The sequence below is a fragment of the Oncorhynchus clarkii genome, chromosome 29, assembly GCF_045791955.1.
Source record: "Oncorhynchus clarkii lewisi isolate Uvic-CL-2024 chromosome 29, UVic_Ocla_1.0, whole genome shotgun sequence".
In the NCBI taxonomy this organism is placed as follows: Eukaryota; Metazoa; Chordata; class Actinopteri; order Salmoniformes; family Salmonidae; genus Oncorhynchus; species Oncorhynchus clarkii.
Window position 1 is genome coordinate 29,528,910 of NC_092175.1, and position 27,718 is coordinate 29,556,627.

Below are 27,718 nucleotides of genomic sequence, written 5' to 3' on the forward strand. Positions count from 1 at the left end.
GAAGTCATTGCCTTTGTGGCGGTGTTATTAAGGGAGTGGGTTTATGACTAGCAGCTTTTCAAGAAATAAAGGAAGAGCTGCACTCACTTTCAATTGTAAAATCTGCAATATAGCTAATGGAATATTGCCTTGTAGTCAGTGTGGGAAAGGACCCACAAGACGAAAGTTGACACAGAGAGAGACAGGGGAGAGAAGGGGAGGGGTGGGGGGGGTGGGGGGGGGGAGAGAGAAAGAGAGAGAGAGAGAGTGTGTTAGTGGGGGGTTGTTGGAGTAGACCGCAGAGAGAAAAGGAATTGAAAGAGAAAAATAGGAGAGTAAAGGGAGCGAAACAAGAGACAGATGGAGAGTGACAAAAAGTCAATCAAGTGGGCATGTGGAGACTGAGATGTAGAAACATTAGGGATGTTTTACGTCAGAGGGAGAGAATCAGGACCTCGAGAATTAAACAGGGACTCTGCCCAATGTCCCCCTATTCTCTCTTTACTGCCATCTCCTTCTATTTGTCTCTCTTTGCTGCCTCTTTCTATCCCTCATTCTCTTTCTCTGTTAGTGCGTGTATTGTACAGTATGGTGGCTCAAGTAGCCCAAAGCCTATGGGATGTGTCAACATGCAAACCCATTAAATCATTAGAGCCCATTTATTATTAAGTCAGAATAACACACAGCTGAGGATACAACCTTTTAAATGGACGTCACAGACAGTGCTGCTCACTCAGCTCTCCTCCCACTCTACCTTGCTGCACCATCAATCGAAGCCGATATGTCATTTTTCACACCCTCCAAAATGTGGAATTGACCAAAACAGTGTCTGTATTGACCAAATAACCTGTGAACACAGGCGGCAACTATGGTTCAGTGGATGACACCCTGTCACCCTCCTGAGGGGTTGAAAGTTGTAATTTAAAGGTGTCATCCAAATATGAGTCACAGATGAGATTAGCCTGTGTTCTCTGCACTCCCTCCCTCCCTCCCTCCCTCCCTCCCTCCCTCCCTCCCTCCCTCCCTCCCTCCCTCCCTCCCTCCCTCCCTCCCTCCCTCCCTCCCTCCCTCCCCTAGTGCCTGCCTCCCAGCTTCTCTCCCTTCTCTCTGCTCTCTCTACCTCCTCTCTGCTCTCTCTCCCTCCTTCTCCCCCTACCTCCGTTCTCCAGTGCCACCCTCCCAGCTTCTCTCCCTCTTGCTCCATCCCTCCCTCCGTCTCGGTCTCCCCCTCCCAATCTTTTCTCTGTGCGTTGACCCTGTCCCCTCCATCGCTCCACCTGTGTGTGACTGTGTGACTTCAGCATTAGAGGAGGGAGGTAGAGAGGAAGCAGAGATGTATAGAGAGGGGATAGAGCTGAGAGGAGGGAGAGATAGGGAGACAGAGAGGAGGGAGAGATAGGGAGACAGAGAGGAGGGTGAGAGAGAGCAGTGAGGAGGGAGAGAGAGAGCAGAGAGGAGGGAGAAAGAGAGCAGAGAGAAGGGAGAGATAGAGAGAGAGCAGAGAGGAGAGAGAGAGAGAGAGAGAGAGGGAGAGAGAGAGCAGAGAGGAGGGAGAGAGAGAGAGCAGAGAGGAGGGAGAGAGAGAGAGAGAGAGAGAGAGAGAGAAAGAGAGAGAGAAAGAGAGAGAGAGAGCAGTGAGGATGGAGAGAGAGAGCAGTGAGGAGAGAGAGAGAGAGAGAGAGAGAGAGAGAGAGAGAGCAGTGAGGTGTCTAGCACTTAAATTGCCTGTTTATTTCCAGTCATCGCATCAATTACACTGTGTGTGTGTGTGTTTGTGCGTGCGTGTGTGTTGAAGGGGGTGCCAGTGTGTGGCAGCCCTGAGATCGGCAGCAGAATCTCTCCTCTCAGGGGAGAAGGGGCGTGTCTGTGCTGTGTGACAGGCTGCAGTGATTAGTAGAGCTCAGCGGACAGCATTTATCCAACTCAGCCGAGGGCATGAACAATTTTTGCCTGCAACTCTGCAATTTGTCTCCCACTACACATCATATAGGGACAAATGGGGTTTGTGCACTTTTCAGTCATGTGTATTCTCATAGGGTTACATGTATGACTGGTAATGATATTTTTCTCATGTACTTAGCTACATATATTTTTATGTAATAACATGTTGATAGTTTATTGTTGCTACTATAGTATTATTACAGTCTTACTACACAGGTATAAGAGCAAGTAAATGCAAAGGGAATGGTGGATCTTCTGACTTACCTCTTGTGACAGAAGGAGATGACAGGAGCTGAACCCATCATCTGAGAAGGAAGGTGCATTAGGGATTCTTAATGAATACTACTTAATTACTTTGCTGAGTGCAATCATTCAGCACATTGGCAAGTGATGATGCCTGTTATTAGGGGGTGAAAAAGCAGCTGATATGCTAAAGGCCCAGTGCAGTCAAAACATATTTTCCTGTGTTTTCTATACACACTATGAGGTTGGAATAATGAGGATAATTCACTTTTAGTGTGAGAGCTGTTTCAAAAGACTGCATGACATTTCAGCCTGTTTTGGTGGGAGGGATTTTTGACCGTGCTGGTGACATCATCAGCCGGTAAATTAGTTAATAGACCAATAAAGAGAGTTCCAAACCTTTGCCAATAACGGCTAGTTTTCAGTTTCCCCCTCGCCACTCAGACCCCTCCCAAACAGTCTTGGCAAAATTCTTGTTTGAGAAATCTCTTTGTAAAGAAGCTAGGATTTGACAGCATTGTGTTTGAACCCTGTCTTGAAAACGTCAAAACAAGCAGTGCTTTTAATCAACTAGTGAATAGCCAATCATAGACAGAAATAGTCTTCAGAAACAGCTCAGTCCTGTAAAATAGAGGAAACATGCTCATTAGATTAGAATAACTTGTCCTCGTGCCAACTTGATCGTTTATTGATCACATGCTTGGAGCAAAGCAATCACACGCTGATTCTTTAAGTAGGGGGATGGTCTCTTCAACCACAAATCTTACTGGTTGGCTTACGTCTGTGTCACAGGAGGTTGGCTGCACCTTAATTGGGGAGGACGGGATTGTGATAATAGCTGGAGCGGAATAGGTGGAATGGTATCAAATACATCAAACGTGATTTCCATGTGTTTGATGCCCTTCCATTCGCTCCATTCCAGCCATTATTATGAGCCGTCCTCCCCTCAGCAGCCTCCACTTCTCTCTGTGTACAGTATATTAGCTTGTGGTACATGGACCGTGTGTGTGTGTGTGTGTGTGTGTGTGTGTGACAGGTTTATTGACCTGTCTTCGTCCCCCAGGGATGCACACACAGCTCTTTTATGACCAGTGAAATAATGAATCATCTGATAATGAACCTGAGACTGTTAATTAGAGCTCCATCACAAGGAGGAACGTTTAAACAGCTCCCCCTCTATCACCCCCTCCGTTTCTCTCCTCTTCTATCAATCTCTCCATTCTCATATCCTTTAGAACATGGCCTGTCTTGCCTTCTTGACCCTCAAAACCCACACCCTCATCATTCCTTGTCCCTCTATTTTCACTCCCTCTTTCTCCTCTCTTCCTCCTCCTCTATCCTCCCTCCTGTCTTTACATGAGTCTCACTGGCTACTCCACTTGGCTCAGTTCGCACCAATATTTGTGTTTCCGACAAAGACTGCTCTCCTGCCGCTATCTCATCACTTAATATTTCTCCCACCTCTTTCGTTCCTCACATCTCTCCCGCAACCACTCTCTCCTTCCACCCCTCTCTTCTCTCCTCTACCTGAATTAGGCACGTCAAAGATCATCCAGTTGAACGTTTAGAGAGGCGACTGATCGGAGAGGGGAATAGAGGATGGAACCGTCTGAAGGGCTGAAAATGGTACCGGGACAAAAGGGCTGCAGACAGAGCAGGGGGATGGAAATATCATTTTATGGAGAGAAATCCACAGATGAGGAGAAAGGGAGTCAGCGATAATGATTCTGAATGAGTTTAGAGAGAGGTGGAGAAGGCGGGAGACAGAGAGAATGAGAGAGGGTAAAATGAGATGTACTGCATATGTACTGCATATGGGTCTCTTAATTAACTGTGTTAAAAGCTTTCTTATTAGGACTGATGCTCTACAGTGGAGGGAGGAAGAGAAAACACTCTCCTTCAGCTGCACATTCAGCCCAGCCTCACAGACACAGAGAAAAGGGGAGAGACAGGGAATCAGAAGGAAATGTTGTCTTTAGCAGGAAAGAAGAAAAGTCTGAGGCCATCTTTTAATGTCAGTTCATCTAACTTAGTTTATCACTTTGCTCTGTATTTATCCTTTTATAAATCCCCCAATCCACTCCCACCCTCTCTCTCCCCCTCCCTCCCTCCCTCCCTCCCTCCCTCCCTCCCTCCCTCCCTCCCTCCCTCCCTCCCTCCCTCCCTCCCTCCCTCCCTCCCTCCCTCCCTCCCTCCCTCCCTCCCTCTCTCTCTCCCTCTCCCTCTCTCTCTCTCTCTCTCTCTCTCTCTCTCTCTCTCTCTCTCTCTCTCCCTCTCTCTCTCTCTCTCTCTCTCTCTCTCTTCCTCCCTCCATCCCTCTCTATCTCTCTCTCTCCCTCTCCCTCTCTCTCTCTCTCTCTCTCTCTCTCGTCCTCCCTCCATCCCCCTCTCCCTCTCCATCTCCCTCTCTCTCTCCCTCTCCCTCTCCCTCTCCCTCTCCCTCTCTCTTACTCCACTGCCAGTGAATAGATGTAATGTGTAACACAGTGTTAAAAGTCCAGTCACATCGCAGCGTGTCTGTGTGAGAGTACACACACACACACACACACACACACACACACACACACACACACAAATCGACGCACACTGTATTGTATTGTCAATTTATGTACTCGACACATAAAGGATTTTACTCTTCTGTAATACCCCCTGGGAATAATATAGGCAGGAAGGAGAGAGGGGAAGAGAAAGGCAGACAGAAGGGAAGAGAGGGCTGTGATGCTTCAATTAAGCAATAAGGCCCGAGGGGGTGTGGTATATAGCTAACATACCACGGCTAAGGGCTGTTCTTAGGCACAACGCAACGTGGTATATTGGCCATATACCACAAACCCCTGAGGTGCCTTACTGCTATTATAAACGTAATTAGAGCAGTAAAAATAAATGTTTTGTCATACCTGTATACCCCGACTGTCAGCCAATCAGCATTCGGGGCTGGAACTACCCAGTTTATAATGGAATTTTAATAATAGAATAAGCTATTAAACACTGAGTAATAAAACCGGCACATCTTCACATTTTACTGCTGACAGTTGACGACTAACTGTCTCTGGGTGGCTGTTCTGCATACAGTACCCACACATCATCCACACATCATCCACACATCATCCACACATCACCCACACATCATCCACACATCACCCACATCCTTCAAACCATATAGAGAGAGTTGGGCCAATGAGGTTTCTGTCTGAATGTTTCGAGAGAGCCCCTTTCTCCTCCATCACGGTTGCGAAGTGATAATTGACACTTCTGCGTTGTGCTGTTTATTTCTGGTAGTTTCCAAAACCTATGATGATGTCCAGTGAAAGCGGATATGCAATTTGTTGACACAACCACACAGTACAGACTTGGATACACATTCTCCCCAATGCCAATTAATGAATAATCTGTTCAATTCGCTGCTCTGTTTTGTTTGTTTATAGCGGCTCCTTTACGATGATTTATATGTACACTAGACGACTGATAGTGGCGGCTGTGTTGAAATCTTCCTCAGCATTGTACAAAATATTTTGGAAGCAATAGAAATGCATTTATTATTCTACTTTCATTTTTTGTCACATTTACTATATAACAGACATCTTAATGCCTACTTTGAAATTATATTATGTGAGCTAAACATTAAAAAAACAGATTAAAAAATATAGAACAACATTTCCCTTAAACTGTATATTTTTGTGTTTTAAATTATATGTGAGCTAAACATTTAAAAAAAAAACAGAGGAAAAAATATAGAACAACATTTCCCTGAAAGTCACATTTTTTGAGATTACTAATGTTACTGTCCCCACTACAAACTGTAACGTGTAATTTTGTGCTTGAAACATTTAATTGAAGTACTGTAGAATTCCATTCATTCCTATGGAGGACTGCTCCTACTAGGGTGGGCCAATATGGCCGATCGGTGGCTTCAAAGCCTCAATGGCCAATACATAGCATCAGCAATCCAGGGTTTATATACATCATTGGTCCTTTCATAGGGAACTGTCAGAGGTGCTTTCATATTGTTACATTACAAACATTTTGATAATAACATGGCAGCCATTCTACCACCTGGCTGAGCTCTCTACACTTTTAGAAAAGAGGGCTCTGAAAGGGTTCTTCGGCTGCCCCATAGGAGAAGCTTTTCGGGTTCCTGGTAGAACCCTGTGTGGAAAGAGTTCTACCTGGAACCCAAAAGAGTTCTACCTGGAACCAAAAAGAGTTCTACATGGAACCAAAAAGGGTTCTTCAAAGGGTTCTCGTGTTGGGACAGCTAATGAATCCTTTTAGGTTCTAGATAGCACCTTTTTTTCTAAGAGTGTACATATACAGTATATGACTCTGGACTGACTAATTCAGACAATCACAACATTATCACATTCACATGAATTCACAATCACATACTGTACAGAAGCCCCACATATAAAACATATGTAAGCATTCACAGCATCTCCATCACACATTTAGAGCACATATACTCAACAAATACCAAAGCAATCTTCCACAAAATCACATTGATAATACCCCTTCACACACAGCAGGACGTGTTAAGGATTGTGTTTGAGCAGCGTTAGGTTCTCCTCAGAATTGACCAGTGCCCCTTCCCTGTCCCTGGTTGACCTCAGTCTCCAATTAGGTGAACCATTGCTCAAGCTGACAGCAATTCCTGCCTCCAACTTATTCTCCAATGAGTTCATGACCCCCGCCTCTCTTCCCTGTCATCTCCCTTTCCCTTTCCTGCTCCCTCTCTCTCTCTCTCTCTCTCACTCCATCTCTCACTCCCTCTCTCTCTCCCTCTCTCCCTCTCTCTCCATCTGTCACTCCCTCTCTCTCTCTCCCTCTGTCACTCCCTCTCCCTCTGTCACTCCCTCTCTCTCTCTCCCTCTGTCACTCCCTCTGTCACTCCTTCTCTCACTCCACCTCCTTCTCCCTTCCATCCCTCACTAAATGATCAATTGAGAGGCAGAGATGAGGCGGTGGTGTGTGCAGAATAGTCCAACTGCTAGAGCAAGGATCACACACACTCTTGAGTCGTGCACCCACACACACACACACACACACACACACACACACACACACACACACACACACACACACACACACACACACACACACACACACACACACACACACACACACACACACACACACACTCACATATTCACATACACCCTCACAGCTATAGCCCTACATAAATGCAGTTTTATTCACACACATATATGTGAATGTTGTTCGAGTCTCTTTCATGCTTCCCACTACTTAGAAAGGGTGTTATCACAGGTGTTTCTCACACATCATTGCAGTCCAATGTGAGACATGGGTCTGCATTCTGAATACATTTAAATGCTAATTCTCCAATGTGCTCATCGTTTCCCGCTCGACATGACCCATTACCCATAGGAGCGTTGGCTAAATGCTGTTCACTGTATTAAAAGGTGCATAAAGGGCATTTACGTGGATTTACTTCTGCTAAATCTCTGAATTATAAAGGACCAAACCTATGTGAAAAGATTTAAAGAGTTCTTGCATCAAGACTGGTTCTGCTCTCACACCAATAGCTTCCTCCAGAGCTCCGTGTGGTATTATTACTGAGTGTTATAACCGACACCTGGAAGGGTTCACACTGTAAGTACAACCAATGATCAATGAATGGAGGGATAGATGGTCAAATGATTCTCTAGCATTTATTCCGATTAATGCAGTATCTTATTGCGCTTTTCACCATTCATTAATCATCGTAACACGTCATTTTGTCACAATACAAATTCTAACCTGTGACCCCTTCTCAAGTTCTAGCAGCATTTTGACCATGATTGGATGACATTGTCTGTCTTCATTCTAAATGTATGATGTATTTATAGTATGTTAATTTTTGATCATTATTTTTTATTTTTGCCTATGTAGAGCTTTGAGATAAGACTGTAATGAAAAGCGCTATATAAATGAAATGTATTTTTATTTTATATTATGATTGTACTTTATTATTAGTACAGCGCTCACACATGCCTGTGTCTGTTTCCTTCACAGACTGTCAGAGACTGACGCTTCCGCATAGTACCAAACCACAGGTGTGACTGGAGAGAGATTTCAGCCACTCTGATCAACACAGAGAGGGAGCTGTCTCTACTGATGTCAGAACAAGACGACCTAAAATAAACTTTCACAAAAGTTTAAAGAACGCTACCCTCATACAAGCAAGGCTGAAGATATCAAGTCTTTGAAGTAGACTGAGTATCATGTCTTGTGATTGGCCTCAGTTTGTTTTTAGAATATCAAGTCCAATGGTTGACACGGCCAGGGTTTAATGCTCCCAATGCTGTTAATTCAAGAACACATTTCTGTCTTCGTAGAAGATTAAAGTACTTGGTGGGATTCATTTTTGGTAAAGGAACTGAGGTATAGAATGGGGCAACAGGATCTTACCCGAGGCTAAACCCTGATATAGCAACCCACTTCTTCTCTTTTTAGATCAGTCAACAATATCCAGTCTCTTAAATATATTCCAGCCCATTCCGCCCAGCTTTGAGAGGGAAATGGACAAGATAATTGTGGACTCAGCTGAGAATGTGGAGTCTCCGTTCCGATCTGGATATGGCTTTGAGATCAGACATTCCGGGAATCAACGCGAGGGCTCTACTGGGATAGAGCATACCCTGGTACTCACACAGCCAGCAGCATTTACTCAGTGATTTTTTTAATGGGAAAATTCAAGCCCACACCAAGGCCTAAGGCAAGTGTACAGTAGGGCTGCCTGCAAGCGTGGTGGTCTGAATCCTCGAGGTGAACTGTTCTTTTCATCCACTGCACCAGGACCCACACGCTCCAGGACCCACACGCTCCAGGACCCACACGCTCCAGGACCCACACACTCCAGGACCCACACACTCCAGGACCCACACGCTCCAGGACCCACACGCTCCAGGACCCACACGCTCCAGGACCCACACACTCCAGAACCCACACGCTGCAGGACCCACACGCTGCAGGACCCACACGCTCCAGAGGAGACAGACTCACAACTCCAGAAGAGACAGACTCACAACTCCAGAAGAGACAGACTCACAACTCCAGAGGAGACAGACTCACAACTCCAGAGGAGACAGACTCACAACTCCAGAGGAGACAGACTCACAACTCCAGAGGAGACAGACTCACAGCTTCAGATCTGTATCTTTTACAACACAAGGTGTGTTTTTATTCACATTTATACACATTTATATAGAAAATCTTCCTGTAGTCGGCTAACAGAAGGATGAATTGTGTTGTGATTTCCTCATTGGTGCGATAACAATTAGTATACAGGACTGTATGAGATTCTGAAGGTTATTATCCAGCGTTTGTTTACTGGGAGGGTTTGTCATAGGGAGGGTTTCCATGTTCTTACTCTTTTAGGTTTTCATCAGCTGAAGGAGAAAGAGATCGTGTAAGAAGGGATTAAAGAATCACTGCTGTAGACCAGAGAGAGAGAGAGAGAATGAGAAAAAGTGAGAGAGAAAAAGAGAGCGAGGAAGAGAGGAGCGAGTAGTGCACTGCTCACAGACCAAAAGATGCAGAGAAATATGCAGAGAGGAAGAGAGACAGATGACATGGACGAATCAAAGGAAGAGGGGAAGGAGAGACTTACTAAGAAGACTAAGAGAGAAGGAAAGATTAGGAAATGTTTTGAAATAAAGAAATACATGTAAGTGTAGGGAGAGAAAGCAGAGTGAATAGCAACCTAAGGGAAAGGGACGAGAGAGAGGTTGTGAAACAGGGAAGCAACAGAGGGAATGGAAGGGCTTGTGTATGTGTGTGTGTGGGAGAGGGAGTGAGAGAGAGAGAGAGAGAGAGAGAGAGAGAGGGGAGAAATTGTGACTCAATCAGCTGCCTCATTGTTCACGCAGGACAAGTGCAGGAGAGGAGAGGAGAGTGTGACAAGGAAGGGAGGCCGAGAGGCAGGAAGAGAAAAAAGAGAGAGGGCGTCTTCAATTTGAAGTGATACACAAAGCTAACTCATTATATTGCACACTAGAATATTGGCCTGAATACAAATTCAGTCCTCCCCACACTTACATAAACAAAGGCAAATATAAATGTGCATGCAGGTGGAGAGGTCATTTCCTGTGCTATTTGTATTTATTTGTTTGCTTATTAGGATCCGCATTAGCTTTTGCAGAAGCAGCAGCTACTCTTCCTAAGGTCCACAAAAAACACAAAACACGACAAGCAACAAACCACTGATAGACAAGGACAGTCACACACATGTAAAATACAACAATACACAAACAATAACAGCAACAAAAAGAAGAGCCTATTGCATCTCTAAACTGTGATACCGGCCAGGGTATGTGACGATGTGCACATAATTCCAACAGAGAGAGGAGGGAGGGAGCGTGAGCAGGAGGAGTGGGTGGCTTATGGTCTCAACAGATGATACAGGCTGGCTCTACCTCGCCTCGCGTCTGCATGTCCATTTCAACTTCACTCCCAACCACCACCATGCTCTAACTGAGAAGCAAGAACAGAGTGACAGTAGCAAAAAACTATTCCAAGTACACTAATCCATTTAAAATATATATGCTGCCACATCCAACAATTACCCAGTGCTAGCTAAACAAACCTTGTCCTCAATTCTAAATTGTGGATTTTTATTTATTAATGGGTATTCTCTGCTTTTAATTTATACTTTAGTTCAACTGGATGTGTTGTAGGGGCCAACTCAACTTATAAAAAATGTACTCCCGTATTTCCTGAACCATTTTGATGTAATATCAACATGGCTAGTTATAGGGTAAATAGAAATGATTGAGATGGAAATATTGTTATAGAAACAGAGCAAGAAAGAAAGGGAATTTAAAGTGTTTTAAGTCTAGAGTCTTTCCTGTATTTGCCAAGTAACATAACTGTATAAAAAAGGTTAATGCATGTATATTGAGTTTTCAAAAAATCATGTGTGTGCAGTATTGCCTTGCAAGCTAGTCGATTCTATAGCAGGCTGTGTGAATCCACTACAGTACCGATAGACTGACTGAGAAATGCAATAACAGGGAGAGTGAAATGCCAACATGGCAAAGCTTCCATGATGATGTAGCACCTCTTCCATGATGATGTAGCACCTCTTCCATGATGATGTAGCACCTCTTCCATGATGATGTAGCACCTCTTCCATGATGATGTAGCACCTCTTTCATGATGATGTAGCACCTCTTCCATGATGATGTAGCACCTCTTACATGATGATGTAGCACCTCTTTCATGATGATGTAGCACCTCTTCCATGATGATGTAGCACCTCTTACATGATGATGTAGCACCTCTTACATGATGATGTAGCACCTCTTTCATGTCAGATCTAATCTGACAGCCAACCTTGAGATATTACAGTCAGGAATTCACTGAAATCATCAGACCCAGAAATCACACGTCCCATTTTCACGTTCATATATTCCTATTTTATATAATTTGATGTATCTGGTAATCGTCTCCTCTTATGTGGCAGAGTGGCCCTCCATTCCATGCAACAGCATTTTGCTGCAGGGGGCCACGACTCCTCTGTTAATGCTTAGAGGATTTACTTTTAATCTGGGATTCCTGTGGAAGAGACACGGAGCCAAATGAATTCATATGGCAGCAGCAGCAGTAGTAACAGCAGTAGCAGCGACAGTAGTAGCAGCAGCAGCAGCGGCAGTAGTACCAGCAGCAGCAACAACAGTAGTAACAGCAGCAGTGACAGTAGTAACAGCAGCAGCATCGACAGTAGTAACAGCAGCAGCAGCAACAGTAGTAACAGCAGCAGCATCGACAGTAGTAACAGCAGCAGCATCAACAGAAGTAACAGCAGCAGCAGCAACAGTAGTAACAGCAGCAACAGTAGTAACAGCAGCAGCAGCGACAGTAGTACCAGCAGCAGCAACAACAGTAGTAACAGCAGCAGTGACAGTAGTAACAGCAGCAGCAACAATAGTAGTAACAGCAGCAGCAACAACAGTAGTAACAGCAGCAGCATCAACAGTAGTAACAGCAGCAGCAGCAACAGTAGTAACAGCAGCAGCAGCAACAGTAGTAACAGCAGCAGCAGCGACAGTAGTAACAGCTGCAACAGCAGCAGCAACAGTAGTAGCAGCAGCAACAGTAGTAGCAGCAGCAGCAACAGCAGTAGTAACAGCAGCAACAGTAGTAGCAGCAGCAACAGTAGTAGCAGCAGCAGCAACAGCAGTAGTAATAGCAGCAACAGTAGTAGCAGCAGCAGCAACAGTAGTAGCAGCAGCAGCAACAGTAGTGACAGCAGCATCGAAAGTAGTAGCAGCAACAACAGTAGTAACAGCAGCAGCAGCAGCAACAGTAGTAACAGCAGCAACAGTAGTAGCAGCAGCAACAGTAGTAGCAGCAGCAGCAACAGCAGTAGTAACAGCAGCAACAGTAGTAGCAGCAGCAGCAACAGTAGTAGCAGCAACAACAGTAGTAACAGCAGCAGCAGCAGCAACAGTAGTAACAGCAGCAGCAGTAGCAACAGTAGTGACAGCAGTATTGACAGTAGTAGCAGCAACAACAGTAGTAACAGCAGCAGCAGCAATAACAACAGCAGCAGCGACAGTAGTAACAGCAGCAGCAGCAACAGTAGTAACAGCTGCAGCAGCAACAGTAGTAACAGCAGCAGCAGCAACAGTAGTAACAGCTGCAGCAGCAACAGTAGTAACAGCAGCAGCAGCGACAGTAGTAACAGCTGCAGCAGCAACAGTAGTAACAGCAGCAGCAGCAACAATAGTAACAGCAGCAGCAGTGACAGTAGTGACAGCAGCAGCATCGACAGTAGTACCAGCAGCAGCAACAGTAATAACAGCAGCAGCAGCAACAATAGTGACAGCAGCAGCATCGACAGTAGTAGCAGAAGCAACAGTAGTAACAGCAGCAGCAACAGTAGTAGCAGCAGCAATAGTAGTAACAGCAGCAGCAACAGTAGTAACAGCAGCAGCAACAGTAGTAACAGTAGCAGCAGCAGCAGCAGCAACAGTAGTAACAGCAGCAGCAACAGTAGTAACAGTAGCAGCATCAGCAGGAGCAGTAGCAGCAGCAACAGGAGAAGGAGCAGCAGCAGAAGCAACAGTAGTAACAGCAGCAGCATCAACAGTAGTAACAGCAGCAGCAGCAACAGTAGTAACAGCAGCAGCAGCAACAGTAGTAACAGCAGCAGCAGCGACAGTAGTAACAGCTGCAACAGCAGCAGCAACAGTAGTAGCAGCAGCAACAGTAGTAGCAGCAGCAGCAACAGCAGTAGTAACAGCAGCAACAGTAGTAGCAGCAGCAACAGTAGTAGCAGCAGCAGCAACAGCAGTAGTAATAGCAGCAACAGTAGTAGCAGCAGCAGCAACAGTAGTAGCAGCAGCAGCAACAGTAGTGACAGCAGCATCGAAAGTAGTAGCAGCAACAACAGTAGTAACAGCAGCAGCAGCAGCAACAGTAGTAACAGCAGCAACAGTAGTAGCAGCAGCAACAGTAGTAGCAGCAGCAGCAACAGCAGTAGTAACAGCAGCAACAGTAGTAGCAGCAGCAGCAACAGTAGTAGCAGCAACAACAGTAGTAACAGCAGCAGCAGCAGCAACAGTAGTAACAGCAGCAGCAGTAGCAACAGTAGTGACAGCAGTATTGACAGTAGTAGCAGCAACAACAGTAGTAACAGCAGCAGCAGCAATAACAACAGCAGCAGCGACAGTAGTAACAGCAGCAGCAGCAACAGTAGTAACAGCTGCAGCAGCAACAGTAGTAACAGCAGCAGCAGCAACAGTAGTAACAGCTGCAGCAGCAACAGTAGTAACAGCAGCAGCAGCGACAGTAGTAACAGCTGCAGCAGCAACAGTAGTAACAGCAGCAGCAGCAACAATAGTAACAGCAGCAGCAGTGACAGTAGTGACAGCAGCAGCATCGACAGTAGTACCAGCAGCAGCAACAGTAATAACAGCAGCAGCAGCAACAATAGTGACAGCAGCAGCATCGACAGTAGTAGCAGAAGCAACAGTAGTAACAGCAGCAGCAACAGTAGTAGCAGCAGCAATAGTAGTAACAGCAGCAGCAACAGTAGTAACAGCAGCAGCAACAGTAGTAACAGTAGCAGCAGCAGCAGCAGCAACAGTAGTAACAGCAGCAGCAACAGTAGTAACAGTAGCAGCATCAGCAGGAGCAGTAGCAGCAGCAACAGGAGAAGGAGCAGCAGCAGAAGCAACAGTAGTACAGCAGCAGCGACACTAGTAACAACTACAGCAGCAACAGTAATAACAGCAGCAGCAACCGTAGTAACAGCAGCAGCATCGACAGTAGTAACAGCAGCAGCAGCAACAGTAGTAACAGCAGCAGCAACAGTAGTAACAGTAGCAGCATCAGCAGGAGCAGTACCAGTAGCAACAGTAGTCCAGCAGCAGCAGCAACAGTAGTAACAGCAGCAGCAACAGTAGTCCAGCAGCAGCAGCAACAGTAGAAACAGCAGCAGCAACAGGAGAAGGAGCAGCAGCAGCAGCAACAGTAGTACAGCAGCAGCGATACTAGTAACAGCTACAGCAGCAACAGTAATAACAGCAGCAGCAACCGTAGTAACAGCAGCAGCATCGACAGTAGTAACAGCAGCAGCAGCGACAGTAGTAACAGCAGCAGCAGCAGCGACAGTAGTGACAGCGGCAGCAACAGTAGTAACAGCAGCAACAGTAGTAACAGCAGCAACAGTAGTGACAGCAGCAGCAGCAACAGTAGTAACAGCAGCAGCATCGACAATAGTAACAGCAGCAGCAGCAACAGTAGTAACAGCAGCAACAGTAGTAACAGCAGCAACAGTAGTAACAGCAGCGACAGTATTAACAGCAGCAGCAGCGACAGTAGTGACAGCAGCAGCAGCAACAGTAGTGACAGCAGCAGCAGCAACAGTAGTGACAGCAGGAGCAGCAACAGTTATAACAGCAGCAGCAGTAGTAACAGCAGCAGCAGCGACAGTAGTAACAGCAGCAGCAGCAACAGTAGTGACAGCAGCAACAGTAGTAACAGCAGCAGCAGCGACAGTAGTAACAGCTGCAACAGCAACAGCAGTAGTAGCAGCAGCAACAGTAGTAGCAGCAGCAACAGTAGTAGCAGCAGCAGCAACAGCAGTAGTAACAGCAGCAACAGTAGTAGCAGCAGCAACAGTAGTAGCAGCAGCAGCAACAGCAGTAGTAACAGCAGCAACAGTAGTAGCAGCAGCAGCAACAGTAGTAGCAGCAGCAGCAACAGTAGTGACAGCAGCAGCAGCAGCAACAGTAGTAACAGCAGCAACAGTAGTAGCAGCAGCAACAGTAGTAGCAGCAGCAGCAACAGCAGTAGTAACAGCAGCAGTGACAGTAGTAACAGCAGCAGCAACAATAGTAGTAACAGCAGCAGCAACAACAGTAGTAACAGCAGCAGCATCGACAGAAGTAACAGCAGCAGCAGCAACAGTAGTAACAGCAGCAACAGTAGTAACAGCAGCAGCAGCGACAGTAGTACCAGCAGCAGCAACAACAGTAGTAACAGCAGCAGTGACAGTAGTAACAGCAGCAGCAACAATAATATTAACAGCAGCAGCAACAACAGTAGTAACAGCAGCAGCATCAACAGTAGTAACAGCAGCAGCAGCAACAGTAGTAACAGCAGCAGCAGCAACAGTAGTAACAGCAGCAGCAGCGACAGTAGTAACAGCTGCAACAGCAGCAGCAACAGTAGTAGCAGCAGCAGCAACAGCAGTAGTAACAGCAGCAACAGTAGTAGCAGCAGCAGCAACAGCAGTAGTAATAGCAGCAACAGTAGTAGCAGCAGCAGCAACAGTAGTAGCAGCAGCAGCAACAGTAGTGACAGCATCATCGACAGTAGTAGCAGCAACAACAGTAGTAACAGCAGCAGCAGCAGCAACAGTAGTAACAGCAGCAACAGTAGTAGCAGCAGCAACAGTAGTAGCAGCAGCAGCAACAGCAGTAGTAACAGCAGCAACAGTAGTAGCAACAGCAGCAACAGTAGTAGCAGCAGCAGCAACAGTAGTAGCAGCAACAACAGTAGTAACAGCAGCAGCAGCACCAACAGTAGTAACAGCAGCAGCAGTAGCAACAGTAGTGACAGCAGTATTGACAGTAGTAGCAGCAACAACAGTAGCAACAGCAGCAGCAGCAATAACAACAGCAGCAGCGACAGTAGTAACAGCAGCAGCAGCAACAGTAGTAACAGCTGCAGCAGCAACAGTAGTAACAGCAGCAGCAGCAACAGTAGTAACAGCTGCAGCAGCAACAGTAGTAACAGCAGCAGCAGCGACAGTAGTAACAGCTGCAGCAGCAACAGTAGTAACAGCAGCAGCAGCAACAATAGTAACAGCAGCAGCAGTGACAGTAGTGACAGCAGCAGCATCGACAGTAGTACCAGCAGCAGCAACAGTAATAACAGCAGCAGCAGCAACAATAGTGACAGCAGCAGCATCGACAGTAGTAGCAGAAGCAACAGTAGTAACAGCAGCAGCAACAGTAGTACCATCAGCAGCAACAGTAGTAGCAGCAGCAATAGTAGTAACAGCAGCAGCAACAGTAGTAATAGCAGCAGCAGCAACAGTTGTAACAGCAGCAGCGACAGTAGTAACAGTAGTAACAGCAGCAGCAACAGTAGTAACAGTAGCAGCAGCAGCAGCAGCAACAGTAGTAACAGCAGCAGCAACAGTAGTAACAGTAGCAGCATCAGCAGGAGCAGTAGCAGCAGCAACAGGAGAAGGAGCAGCAGCAGAAGCAACAGTAGTACAGCAGCAGCGACACTAGTAACAACTACAGCAGCAACAGTAATAACAGCAGCAGCAACCGTAGTAACAGCAGCAGCATCGACAGTAGTAACAGCAGCAGCAGCAACAGTAGTAACAGCAGCAGCAACAGTAGTAACAGTAGCAGCATCAGCAGGAGCAGTACCAGTAGCAACAGTAGTCCAGCAGCAGCAGCAACAGTAGTAACAGCAGCAGCAACAGTAGTCCAGCAGCAGCAGCAACAGTAGAAACAGCAGCAGCAACAGGAGAAGGAGCAGCAGCAGCAGCAACAGTAGTACAGCAGCAGCGATACTAGAAACAGCTACAGCAGCAACAGTAATAACAGCAGCAGCAACCGTAGTAACAGCAGCAGCATCGACAGTAGTAACAGCAGCAGCAGCGACAGTAGTAACAGCAGCAGCGACAGTAGTGACAGCGGCAGCAACAGTAGTAACAGCAGCAACAGTAGTAACAGCAGCAACAGTAGTGACAGCAGCAGCAGCAACAGTAGTAACAGCAGCAGCATCGACAATAGTAACAGCAGCAGCAGCAACAGTAGTAACAGCAGCAACAGTAGTAACAGCAGCAACAGTAGTAACAGCAGCAACAGTATTAACAGCAGCAGCAGCGACAGTAGTGACAGCAGCAGCAGCAACAGTAGTGACAGCAGCAGCAGCAACAGTAGTGACAGCAGGAGCAGCAACAGTTATAACAGCAGCAGCAGTAGTAACAGCAGCAGCAGCGACAGTAGTAACAGCAGCAGCAGCAACAGTAGTGACAGCAGCAGCAGCAGCAATAACAGCAGCAGCAACGACAGTAGTAACAGTAGCAACAGTAGTGACAGCAGCATCAACAGTAGTAGCAGCAACAACAGTAGTAACAGCAGCAGCAGCAGCAACAGTAGTGACAGCAGCAGCAGCAGCAATAACAGCAGCAGCAGCGACAGTAGTAACAGCAGCAGCAAGAGCAGTGACAGCAGCAGCAACAGTTATAACAGCAGCAACAGAAACAGTAATAACAGCGGCAACAGTAGTGACAGCAGCAGCAGCGACAGTAGTAGCAGCAGCAGCAGCAACAGTAGTAACAGCCGCAGCAGCAACAGTAGTAACAGCAGCAGCATCGACAGTAGTAACAGCAGCAGCAGCAACAGTAGTAACAGCAGCAACAGTAGTGACAGCAGCAGCAGCAACAGTAGTAACAGTAGCAGCATCAGCAGGAGCAGTAGCAGTAGCAACAGTAGTCCAGCAGCAGCAGCAACAGTAGTAACAGCAGCAGCAACAGTAGTCCAGCAGCAGCAGCAACAGTAGTAACAGCAGCAGCAACAGGAGAAGGAGCAGCAGCAGAAGCAACAGTAGTACAGCAGCAGCAACACTAGTAACAACTACAGCAGCAACAGTAATAACAGCAGCAGCAACCATAGTAACAGCAGCAGCATCGACAGTAGTAACAGCAGCAGCAGCAACAGTAGTAACAGCAGCAGCAACAGTAGTAACAGTAGCAGCATCAGCAGGAGCAGTACCAGTAGCAACAGTAGTCCAGCAGCAGCAGCAACAGTAGTAACAGCAGCAGCAACAGTAGTCCAGCAGCAGCAGCAACAGTAGAAACAGCAGCAGCAACAGGAGAAGGAGCAGCAGCAGCAGCAACAGTAGTACAGCAGCAGCGATACTAGTAACAGCTACAGCAGCAACAGTAATAACAGCAGCAGCAACCGTAGTAACAGCAGCAGCATCGACAGTAGTAACAGCAGCAGCAGCGACAGTAGTAACAGCAGCAGCAGCAGCGACAGTAGTGACAGCGGCAGCAACAGTAGTAACAGCAGCAACAGTAGTAACAGCAGCAACAGTAGTGACAGCAGCAGCAGCAACAGTAGTAACAGCAGCAGCAGCGACAGTAGTAACAGCTGCAACAGCAACAGCAGTAGTAGCAGCAGCAACAGTAGTAGCAGCAGCAACAGTAGTAGCAGCAGCAGCAACAGCAGTAGTAACAGCAGCAACAGTAGTAGCAGCAGCAGCAACAGCAGTAGTAACAGCAGCAACAGTAGTAGCAGCAGCAGCAACAGTAGTAGCAGCAGCAGCAACAGTAGTGACAGCAGCAGCAGCAGCAACAGTAGTAACAGCAGCAACAGTAGTAGCAGCAGCAACAGTAGTAGCAGCAGCAGCAACAGCAGTAGTAACAGCAGCAGTGACAGTAGTAACAGCAGCAGCAACAATAGTAGTAACAGCAGCAGCAACAACAGTAGTAACAGCAGCAGCATCGACAGAAGTAACAGCAGCAGCAGCAACAGTAGTAACAGCAGCAACAGTAGTAACAGCAGCAGCAGCGACAGTAGTACCAGCAGCAGCAACAACAGTAGTAACAGCAGCAGTGACAGTAGTAACAGCAGCAGCAACAATAGTATTAACAGCAGCAGCAACAACAGTAGTAACAGCAGCAGCATCAACAGTAGTAACAGCAGCAGCAGCAACAGTAGTAACAGCAGCAGCAGCAACAGTAGTAACAGCAGCAGCAGCGACAGTAGTAACAGCTGCAACAGCAGCAGCAACAGTAGTAGCAGCAGCAGCAACAGCAGTAGTAACAGCAGCAACAGTAGTAGCAGCAGCAGCAACAGCAGTAGTAATAGCAGCAACAGTAGTAGCAGCAGCAGCAACAGTAGTAGCAGCAGCAGCAACAGTAGTGACAGCATCATCGACAGTAGTAGCAGCAACAACAGTAGTAACAGCAGCAGCAGCAGCAACAGTAGTAACAGCAGCAACAGTAGTAGCAGCAGCAACAGTAGTAGCAGCAGCAGCAACAGCAGTAGTAACAGCAGCAACAGTAGTAGCAGCAGCAGCAACAGTAGTAGCAGCAGCAGCAACAGTAGTAGCAGCAACAACAGTAGTAACAGCAGCAGCAGCAGCAACAGTAGTAACAGCAGCAGCAGTAGCAACAGTAGTGACAGCAGTATTGACAGTAGTAGCAGCAACAACAGTAGCAACAGCAGCAGCAGCAATAACAACAGCAGCAGCGACAGTAGTAACAGCAGCAGCAGCAACAGTAGTAACAGCTGCAGCAGCAACAGTAGTAACAGCAGCAGCAGCAACAGTAGTAACAGCTGCAGCAGCAACAGTAGTAACAGCAGCAGCAGCGACAGTAGTAACAGCTGCAGCAGCAACAGTAGTAACAGCAGCAGCAGCAACAATAGTAACAGCAGCAGCAGTGACAGTAGTGACAGCAGCAGCATCGACAGTAGTACCAGCAGCAGCAACAGTAATAACAGCAGCAGCAGCAACAATAGTGACAGCAGCAGCATCGACAGTAGTAGCAGAAGCAACAGTAGTAACAGCAGCAGCAACAGTAGTACCATCAGCAGCAACAGTAGTAGCAGCAGCAATAGTAGTAACAGCAGCAGCAACAGTAGTAATAGCAGCAGCAGCAACAGTTGTAACAGCAGCAGCGACAGTAGTAACAGTAGTAACAGCAGCAGCAACAGTAGTAACAGTAGCAGCAGCAGCAGCAGCAACAGTAGTAACAGCAGCAGCAACAGTAGTAACAGTAGCAGCATCAGCAGGAGCAGTAGCAGCAGCAACAGGAGAAGGAGCAGCAGCAGAAGCAACAGTAGTACAGCAGCAGCGACACTAGTAACAACTACAGCAGCAACAGTAATAACAGCAGCAGCAACCGTAGTAACAGCAGCAGCATCGACAGTAGTAACAGCAGCAGCAGCAACAGTAGTAACAGCAGCAGCAACAGTAGTAACAGTAGCAGCATCAGCAGGAGCAGTACCAGTAGCAACAGTAGTCCAGCAGCAGCAGCAACAGTAGTAACAGCAGCAGCAACAGTAGTCCAGCAGCAGCAGCAACAGTAGAAACAGCAGCAGCAACAGGAGAAGGAGCAGCAGCAGCAGCAACAGTAGTACAGCAGCAGCGATACTAGAAACAGCTACAGCAGCAACAGTAATAACAGCAGCAGCAACCGTAGTAACAGCAGCAGCATCGACAGTAGTAACAGCAGCAGCAGCGACAGTAGTAACAGCAGCAGCGACAGTAGTGACAGCGGCAGCAACAGTAGTAACAGCAGCAACAGTAGTAACAGCAGCAACAGTAGTGACAGCAGCAGCAGCAACAGTAGTAACAGCAGCAGCATCGACAATAGTAACAGCAGCAGCAGCAACAGTAGTAACAGCAGCAACAGTAGTAACAGCAGCAACAGTAGTAACAGCAGCAACAGTATTAACAGCAGCAGCAGCGACAGTAGTGACAGCAGCAGCAGCAACAGTAGTGACAGCAGCAGCAGCAACAGTAGTGACAGCAGGAGCAGCAACAGTTATAACAGCAGCAGCAGTAGTAACAGCAGCAGCAGCGACAGTAGTAACAGCAGCAGCAGCAACAGTAGTGACAGCAGCAGCAGCAGCAATAACAGCAGCAGCAACGACAGTAGTAACAGTAGCAACAGTAGTGACAGCAGCATCAACAGTAGTAGCAGCAACAACAGTAGTAACAGCAGCAGCAGCAGCAACAGTAGTGACAGCAGCAGCAGCAGCAATAACAGCAGCAGCAGCGACAGTAGTAACAGCAGCAGCAAGAGCAGTGACAGCAGCAGCAACAGTTATAACAGCAGCAACAGAAACAGTAATAACAGCGGCAACAGTAGTGACAGCAGCAGCAGCGACAGTAGTAGCAGCAGCAGCAGCAACAGTAGTAACAGCCGCAGCAGCAACAGTAGTAACAGCAGCAGCATCGACAGTAGTAACAGCAGCAGCAGCAACAGTAGTAACAGCAGCAACAGTAGTGACAGCAGCAGCAGCAACAGTAGTAACAGTAGCAGCATCAGCAGGAGCAGTAGCAGTAGCAACAGTAGTCCAGCAGCAGCAGCAACAGTAGTAACAGCAGCAGCAACAGTAGTCCAACAGCAGCAGCAACAGTAGTAACAGCAGCAGCAACAGGAGAAGGAGCAGCAGCAGAAGCAACAGTAGTAAAGCAGCAGCGACACTAGTAACAACTACAGCAGCAACAGTAATAACAGCAGCAGCAACCATAGTAACAGCAGCAGCATCGACAGTAGTAACAGCAGCAGCAGCAACAGTAGTAACAGCAGCAGCAACAGTAGTAACAGTAGCAGCATCAGCAGGAGCAGTACCAGTAGCAACAGTAGTCCAGCAGCAGCAGCAACAGTAGTAACAGCAGCAGCAACAGTAGTCCAGCAGCAGCAGCAACAGTAGAAACAGCAGCAGCAACAGGAGAAGGAGCAGCAGCAGCAGCAACAGTAGTACAGCAGCAGCGATACTAGTAACAGCTACAGCAGCAACAGTAATAACAGCAGCAGCAACCGTAGTAACAGCAGCAGCATCGACAGTAGTAACAGCAGCAGCAGCGACAGTAGTAACAGCAGCAGCAGCAGCGACAGTAGTGACAGCGGCAGCAACAGTAGTAACAGCAGCAGCAGCAACAGTAGTAACAGCAGCAACAGTAGTGACAGCAGCAGCAGCAACAGTAGTAACAGCAGCAGCATCGACAATAGTAACAGCAGCAGCAGCAACAGTAGTAACAGCAGCAACAGTAGTAACAGCAGCAACAGTAGTAACAGCAGCGACAGTATTAACAGCAGCAGCAGCGACAGTAGTGACAGCAGCAGCAGCAACAGTAGTGACAGCAGCAGCAGCAACAGTAGTGACAGCAGGAGCAGCAACAGTTATAACAGCAGCAGCAGTAGTAACAGCAGCAGCAGCGACAGTAGTAACAGCAGCAGCAGCAACAGTAGTGACAGCAGCAGCAGCAGCAATAACAGCAGCAGCAACGACAGTAGTAACAGTAGCAACAGTAGTGACAGCAGCATCAACAGTAGTAGCAGCAACAACAGTAGTAACAGCAGCAGCAGCAGCAACAGTAGTGACAGCAGCAGCAGCAGCAATAACAGCAGCAGCAGCGACAGTAGTAACAGCAGCAGCAAGAGCAGTGACAGCAGCAGCAACAGTTATAACAGCAGCAACAGAAACAGTAATAACAGCGGCAACAGTAGTGACAGCAGCAGCAGCGACAGTAGTAGCAGCAGCAGCAGCAACAGTAGTAACAGCCGCAGCAGCAACAGTAGTAACAGCAGCAGCATCGACAGTAGTAACAGCAGCAGCAGCAACAGTAGTAACAGCAGCAACAGTAGTGACAGCAGCAGCAGCAACAGTAGTAACAGCAGCAACATCGACAGTAGTAACAGCAGCAGCAGCAACAGTAGTGACAGCAGCAGCAGCAACAGTAGTAACAACAGCAACAGTAGTAACAGCAGCAACAGAAACAGTAATAACAGCAGCAACAGTAGTGACAGCAGCAGCAGCGACAGTAGTAACAGCAGCAGCAGCAACAGTAGTAACAGCCGCAGCAGCAACAGTAGTAACAGCAGCAGCATCGACAGTAGTAACAGCAGCAGCAGCAACAGTAGTAACAGCAGCAACAGTAGTGACAGCAGCAACAGTAGTAACAGCAGCGACAGTATTAACAGCAGCAGCAGCGACAGTAGTGACAGCAGCAGCAGCAACAGTAGTGACAGCAGCAGCAGCAACAGTAGTGACAGCAGGAGCAGCAACAGTTATAACAGCAGCAGCAGTAGTAACAGCAGCAGCAGCGACAGTAGTAACAGCAGCAGCAGCAACAGTAGTGACAGCAGCAGCAGCAGCAATAACAGCAGCAGCAACGACAGTAGTAACAGTAGCAACAGTAGTGACAGCAGCATCAACAGTAGTAGCAGCAACAACAGTAGTAACAGCAGCAGCAGCAGCAACAGTAGTGACAGCAGCAGCAGCAGCAATAACAGCAGCAGCAGCGACAGTAGTAACAGCAGCAGCAAGAGCAGTGACAGCAGCAGCAACAGTTATAACAGCAGCAACAGAAACAGTAATAACAGCGGCAACAGTAGTGACAGCAGCAGCAGCGACAGTAGTAGCAGCAGCAGCAGCAACAGTAGTAACAGCCGCAGCAGCAACAGTAGTAACAGCAGCAGCATCGACAGTAGTAACAGCAGCAGCAGCAACAGTAGTAACAGCAGCAACAGTAGTGACAGCAGCAGCAGCAACAGTAGTAACAGCAGCAACATCGACAGTAGTAACAGCAGCAGCAGCAACAGTAGTGACAGCAGCAGCAGCAACAGTAGTAACAACAGCAACAGTAGTAACAGCAGCAACAGAAACAGTAATAACAGCAGCAACAGTAGTGACAGCAGCAGCAGCGACAGTAGTAACAGCAGCAGCAGCAACAGTAGTAACAGCCGCAGCAGCAACAGTAGTAACAGCAGCAGCATCGACAGTAGTAACAGCAGCAGCAGCAACAGTAGTAACAGCAGCAACAGTAGTGACAGCAGCAGCAGCAACAGTAGTAACAGCAGCAGCAGCAACAGTAGTAACAGCAGCAACAGTAGTGACAGCAGCAGCAGCAACAGTAGTAACAGCAGCAACATCGACAGTAGTAACAGCAGCAGCAGCAACAGGTGTGACAGCAGCAGCAGCGACAGTATTAACAGCAGCAGCAGCAACAGTAGTGACAGCAACAGCAGCAGCAGTAGTGACAGCAGGAGCAGCAACAGTTATAACAGCAGCAGCAGCAACAGTAGTAACAGCAGCAGCAGCGACAGTATTAACAGCAGCAGCAGCAACAGTAGTAACAGCAGCAGCAGCAATAACAGTAGTGACAGCAGCAGCGACAGTAGTAACAGCAGCAGCAGCAATAACAGCAGCAGCATCAACAGTAGTAACAGCAGCAGCAGCAACAGTAGTGACAGCAGCAGCAGCAGCAATAACAGCAGCAGCAGCAACAGTAGTAACAGCAGCAGCAGCAACAGTAGTGACAGCAGCAGCAGCAGCAATAACAGCAGCAGCAGCAACAGTAGTAACAGCAGCAGCAGCAGCAACAATAGTAACAGCAGCAGCAGCAACAGTAGTGACAGCAGCAGCAGCAGCAATAACAGTAGCAGCAACAACAGTAGTAACAGCAGCAGCAGCAGCAACAGTAGTGACAGCAGCAGCAGCAGCAATAACAACAGCAGCAGCAACAGTAGTAACAGCAGCAGCAGCAACAGTAGTAACAGCTGCAGCAGCAACAGTAGTAACAGCAGCAGCAGCAACAGTAGTAACAGCTGCAGCAGCAACAGTAGTAACAGCAGCAGCAGCGACAGTAGTAACAGCTGCAGCAGTGACAGTAGTAACAGCAGCAGCAACAGTAGTGACAGCAGCAGCAGCAGTAGTGCAGCAGCAGCAGCAACAGTAGTACAGCAGCAATAATAGTAACAGCAGCATCCCCAACAGTAATAACAGCAGCAGCAGCAACAGTAGTAACAGCAGCAGCAGCAGCGACAGTAGTAACAGCAGCAGCAGTAGCAACAGTAGTAACAGCAACAGTAGTAGCAGCAGCAGCAGCGACAGTAGTGACAGCAGCAGCAACAGTAATAACAGAAGCAACAGCGACAGTAGTAACAGCAGCAGCAGCAACAGTAGTAACAGCAGCAGCGACAGTAGTAACAGCAGCAGCAGCAACAGTAGTAACAGCAGCAGCGACAGTAGTAACAGCAGCAACAGTAGAACAGCAGCAACAGTAGTAACAGCAGCAACAGCGACAGTAGTAACAGCAGCAGCAGTAGTAACAGCAGCAACAGTAGTAACAGCAGCAGCAGCAACAGTAGTAACAGCAGCAGCAGCAGAAGCAGTAGCAGCAGCAACAGTAGTCCAGCAGCGACAGTAGTGCAGCAGCAGCAGCGACAGTAGTAACAGCAGCAGCAGCAACAGTAGTAACAGCAGCAGCGACAGTAGTAACAGCAGCAATAGTAGTAACAGCAGCAGCAACAGTAGTGACAGCAGCAACAGTAGTAACAGCAGCAACAGTAGTAACAGCAGCAGCAGCGACAGTAGTATTATCAGCAACAGTAGTAACAGCAGCAACAGTAGTAACAGCAGTAGCAGCAACAGTAGTAACAGCAGCAACAGTAGTAACAGCAGCAGTAACAGTAGTGACAGCAGCAACAGTAGTAACAGCAGCAACAGCAGCAACAGCAGCAGCAGCGACAGTAGTATTATCAGCAACAGTAGTAACAGCAGCAACAGTAGTAACAGCAGTAGCAGCAACAGTAGTAACAGCAGCAACAGTAGTAACAGCAGCAGCAGCGACAGTAGTATTATCAGCAACAGTAGTAACAGCAGCAACAGTAGTAACAGCAGTAGCAGCAACAGTAGTAACAGCAGCAACAGTAGTAACAGCAGCAGTAACAGTAGTGACAGCAGCAACAGTAGTAACAGCAGCAACAGCAGCAACAGCCGTAACAGCAGCAGCAGCAACAGTAGTAACAGCAGCAGCAGCGACAGTAGTAACAGCAGCAGCAGCAGCGACAGTAGTAACAGCAGCAGCAGTAGCAACAGTAGTAACAGCAACAGTAGTAGCAGCAGCAGCAGCGACAGTAGTGACAGCAGCAGCAACAGTAATAACAGAAGCAACAGCGACAGTAGTAACAGCAGCAGCGGCAGTAGTAACAGCAGCAGCAGCAACAGTAGTAACAGCAGCAGCGACAGTAGTAACAGCAGCAACAGTAGAACAGCAGCAACAGTAGTAACAGCAGCAACAGCGACAGTAGTAACAGCAGCAGCAGTAGTAACAGCAGCAACAGTAGTAACAGCAGCAGCAGCAACAGTAGTAACAGCAGCAGCAGCAGAAGCAGTAGCAGCAGCAACAGTAGTCCAGCAGCGACAGTAGTGCAGCAGCAGCAGCGACAGTAGTAACAGCAGCAGCAGCAACAGTAGTAACAGCAGCAGCGACAGTAGTAACAGCAGCAACAGTAGTAACGGCAGCAGCAACAGTAGTGACAGCAGCAACAGTAGTAACAGCAGCAACAGTAGTAACAGCAGCATTAGCGACAGTAGTATTAGCAGCAACAGTAGTAACAGCAGCAACAGTAGTAACAGCAGCAGCAGCAACAGTAGTAACAGCAGCATTAGCAGAAGCAGTAGCAGCAGCAACAGTAGTCCAGCAGCGACAGTAGTGCAGCAGCAGCAGCGACAGTAGTAACAGCAGCAGCAGCAACAGTAGTAACAGCAGCAGCAATAGTAGTAACAGCAGCAACAGTAGTAACAGCAGCAGTAACAGTAGTGACAGCAGCAACAGTAGTAACAGCAGCAGCAGCAACAGTAGTAACAGCAGCAACAGCAGCAACAGCCGTAACAGCAGCAGCAGCAACAGTAGTAAGAGCAGCAGCAGCAATAACAGCAGTAACAGCAGCAGTAGTAACAGCAGCAGCAACAGTAGTAACAGCAGCAGCATCGACAGTAGTAAAAGCAGCAACAGCAGTAACAGCAGCAACAGTAGTAAGAGCAGCAGCAGCAACAGTAGTAAAAGCAGCAACAGCAACGGTAGTAAAAGCAGCAACAGCAACGGTAGTAATAGCAGCAGCAGCAGCAACAGCAGTAACATCAGCAGCAACAGTAGTAACAGCAGCAGCATCAACAGTAGTAAAAGCAGCAACAGCACTAACAGCAGCAGCAACATTAGTAACAGTAGTAACAGCAACAGTAATAACAGTAGTAACATCAACAGTAGTAACAGCAGCAGCAACAGTAGTAACAGTAGTAACATCAACAGTAGTAACAGTAGTAACATCAACAGTAGTAACAGCAGCAGCAACAGTAGTAACATCAGCAGCTGCAGCGACAGTAGTAACAGTAGTAACAGCAACAGTAGTAACATCAACAGTTGTAACAGCAGCAGCAACAGTAGTAAAAGTAGTAACATCAACAGTAGTAACAGCAGCAGCGACAGTAGTAACAGTAGTAACAGAAACAGTAGTAACAGCAACAGTAGTAACAGCAGCAGCAGCGACAGTAGTAGCAGT

At 47.4% G+C, this 27,718-nt stretch overlaps 1 long non-coding RNA gene across 1 annotated transcript in view; it reads right to left on the bottom strand.

Annotated features, from left to right (window-relative positions):
• Positions 1-11,277: 11,277 nt before the first annotated feature.
• Positions 11,278-27,718, bottom strand: part of LOC139388699 (uncharacterized) — a 28,828-nt gene continuing 12,387 nt past the window's right edge. Inside the window, exon 3 of the long non-coding RNA XR_011629311.1 lies at positions 11,278-11,715. This is a non-coding gene — a long non-coding RNA (uncharacterized lncRNA). The remainder of the gene's footprint in view (positions 11,716-27,718) is intronic.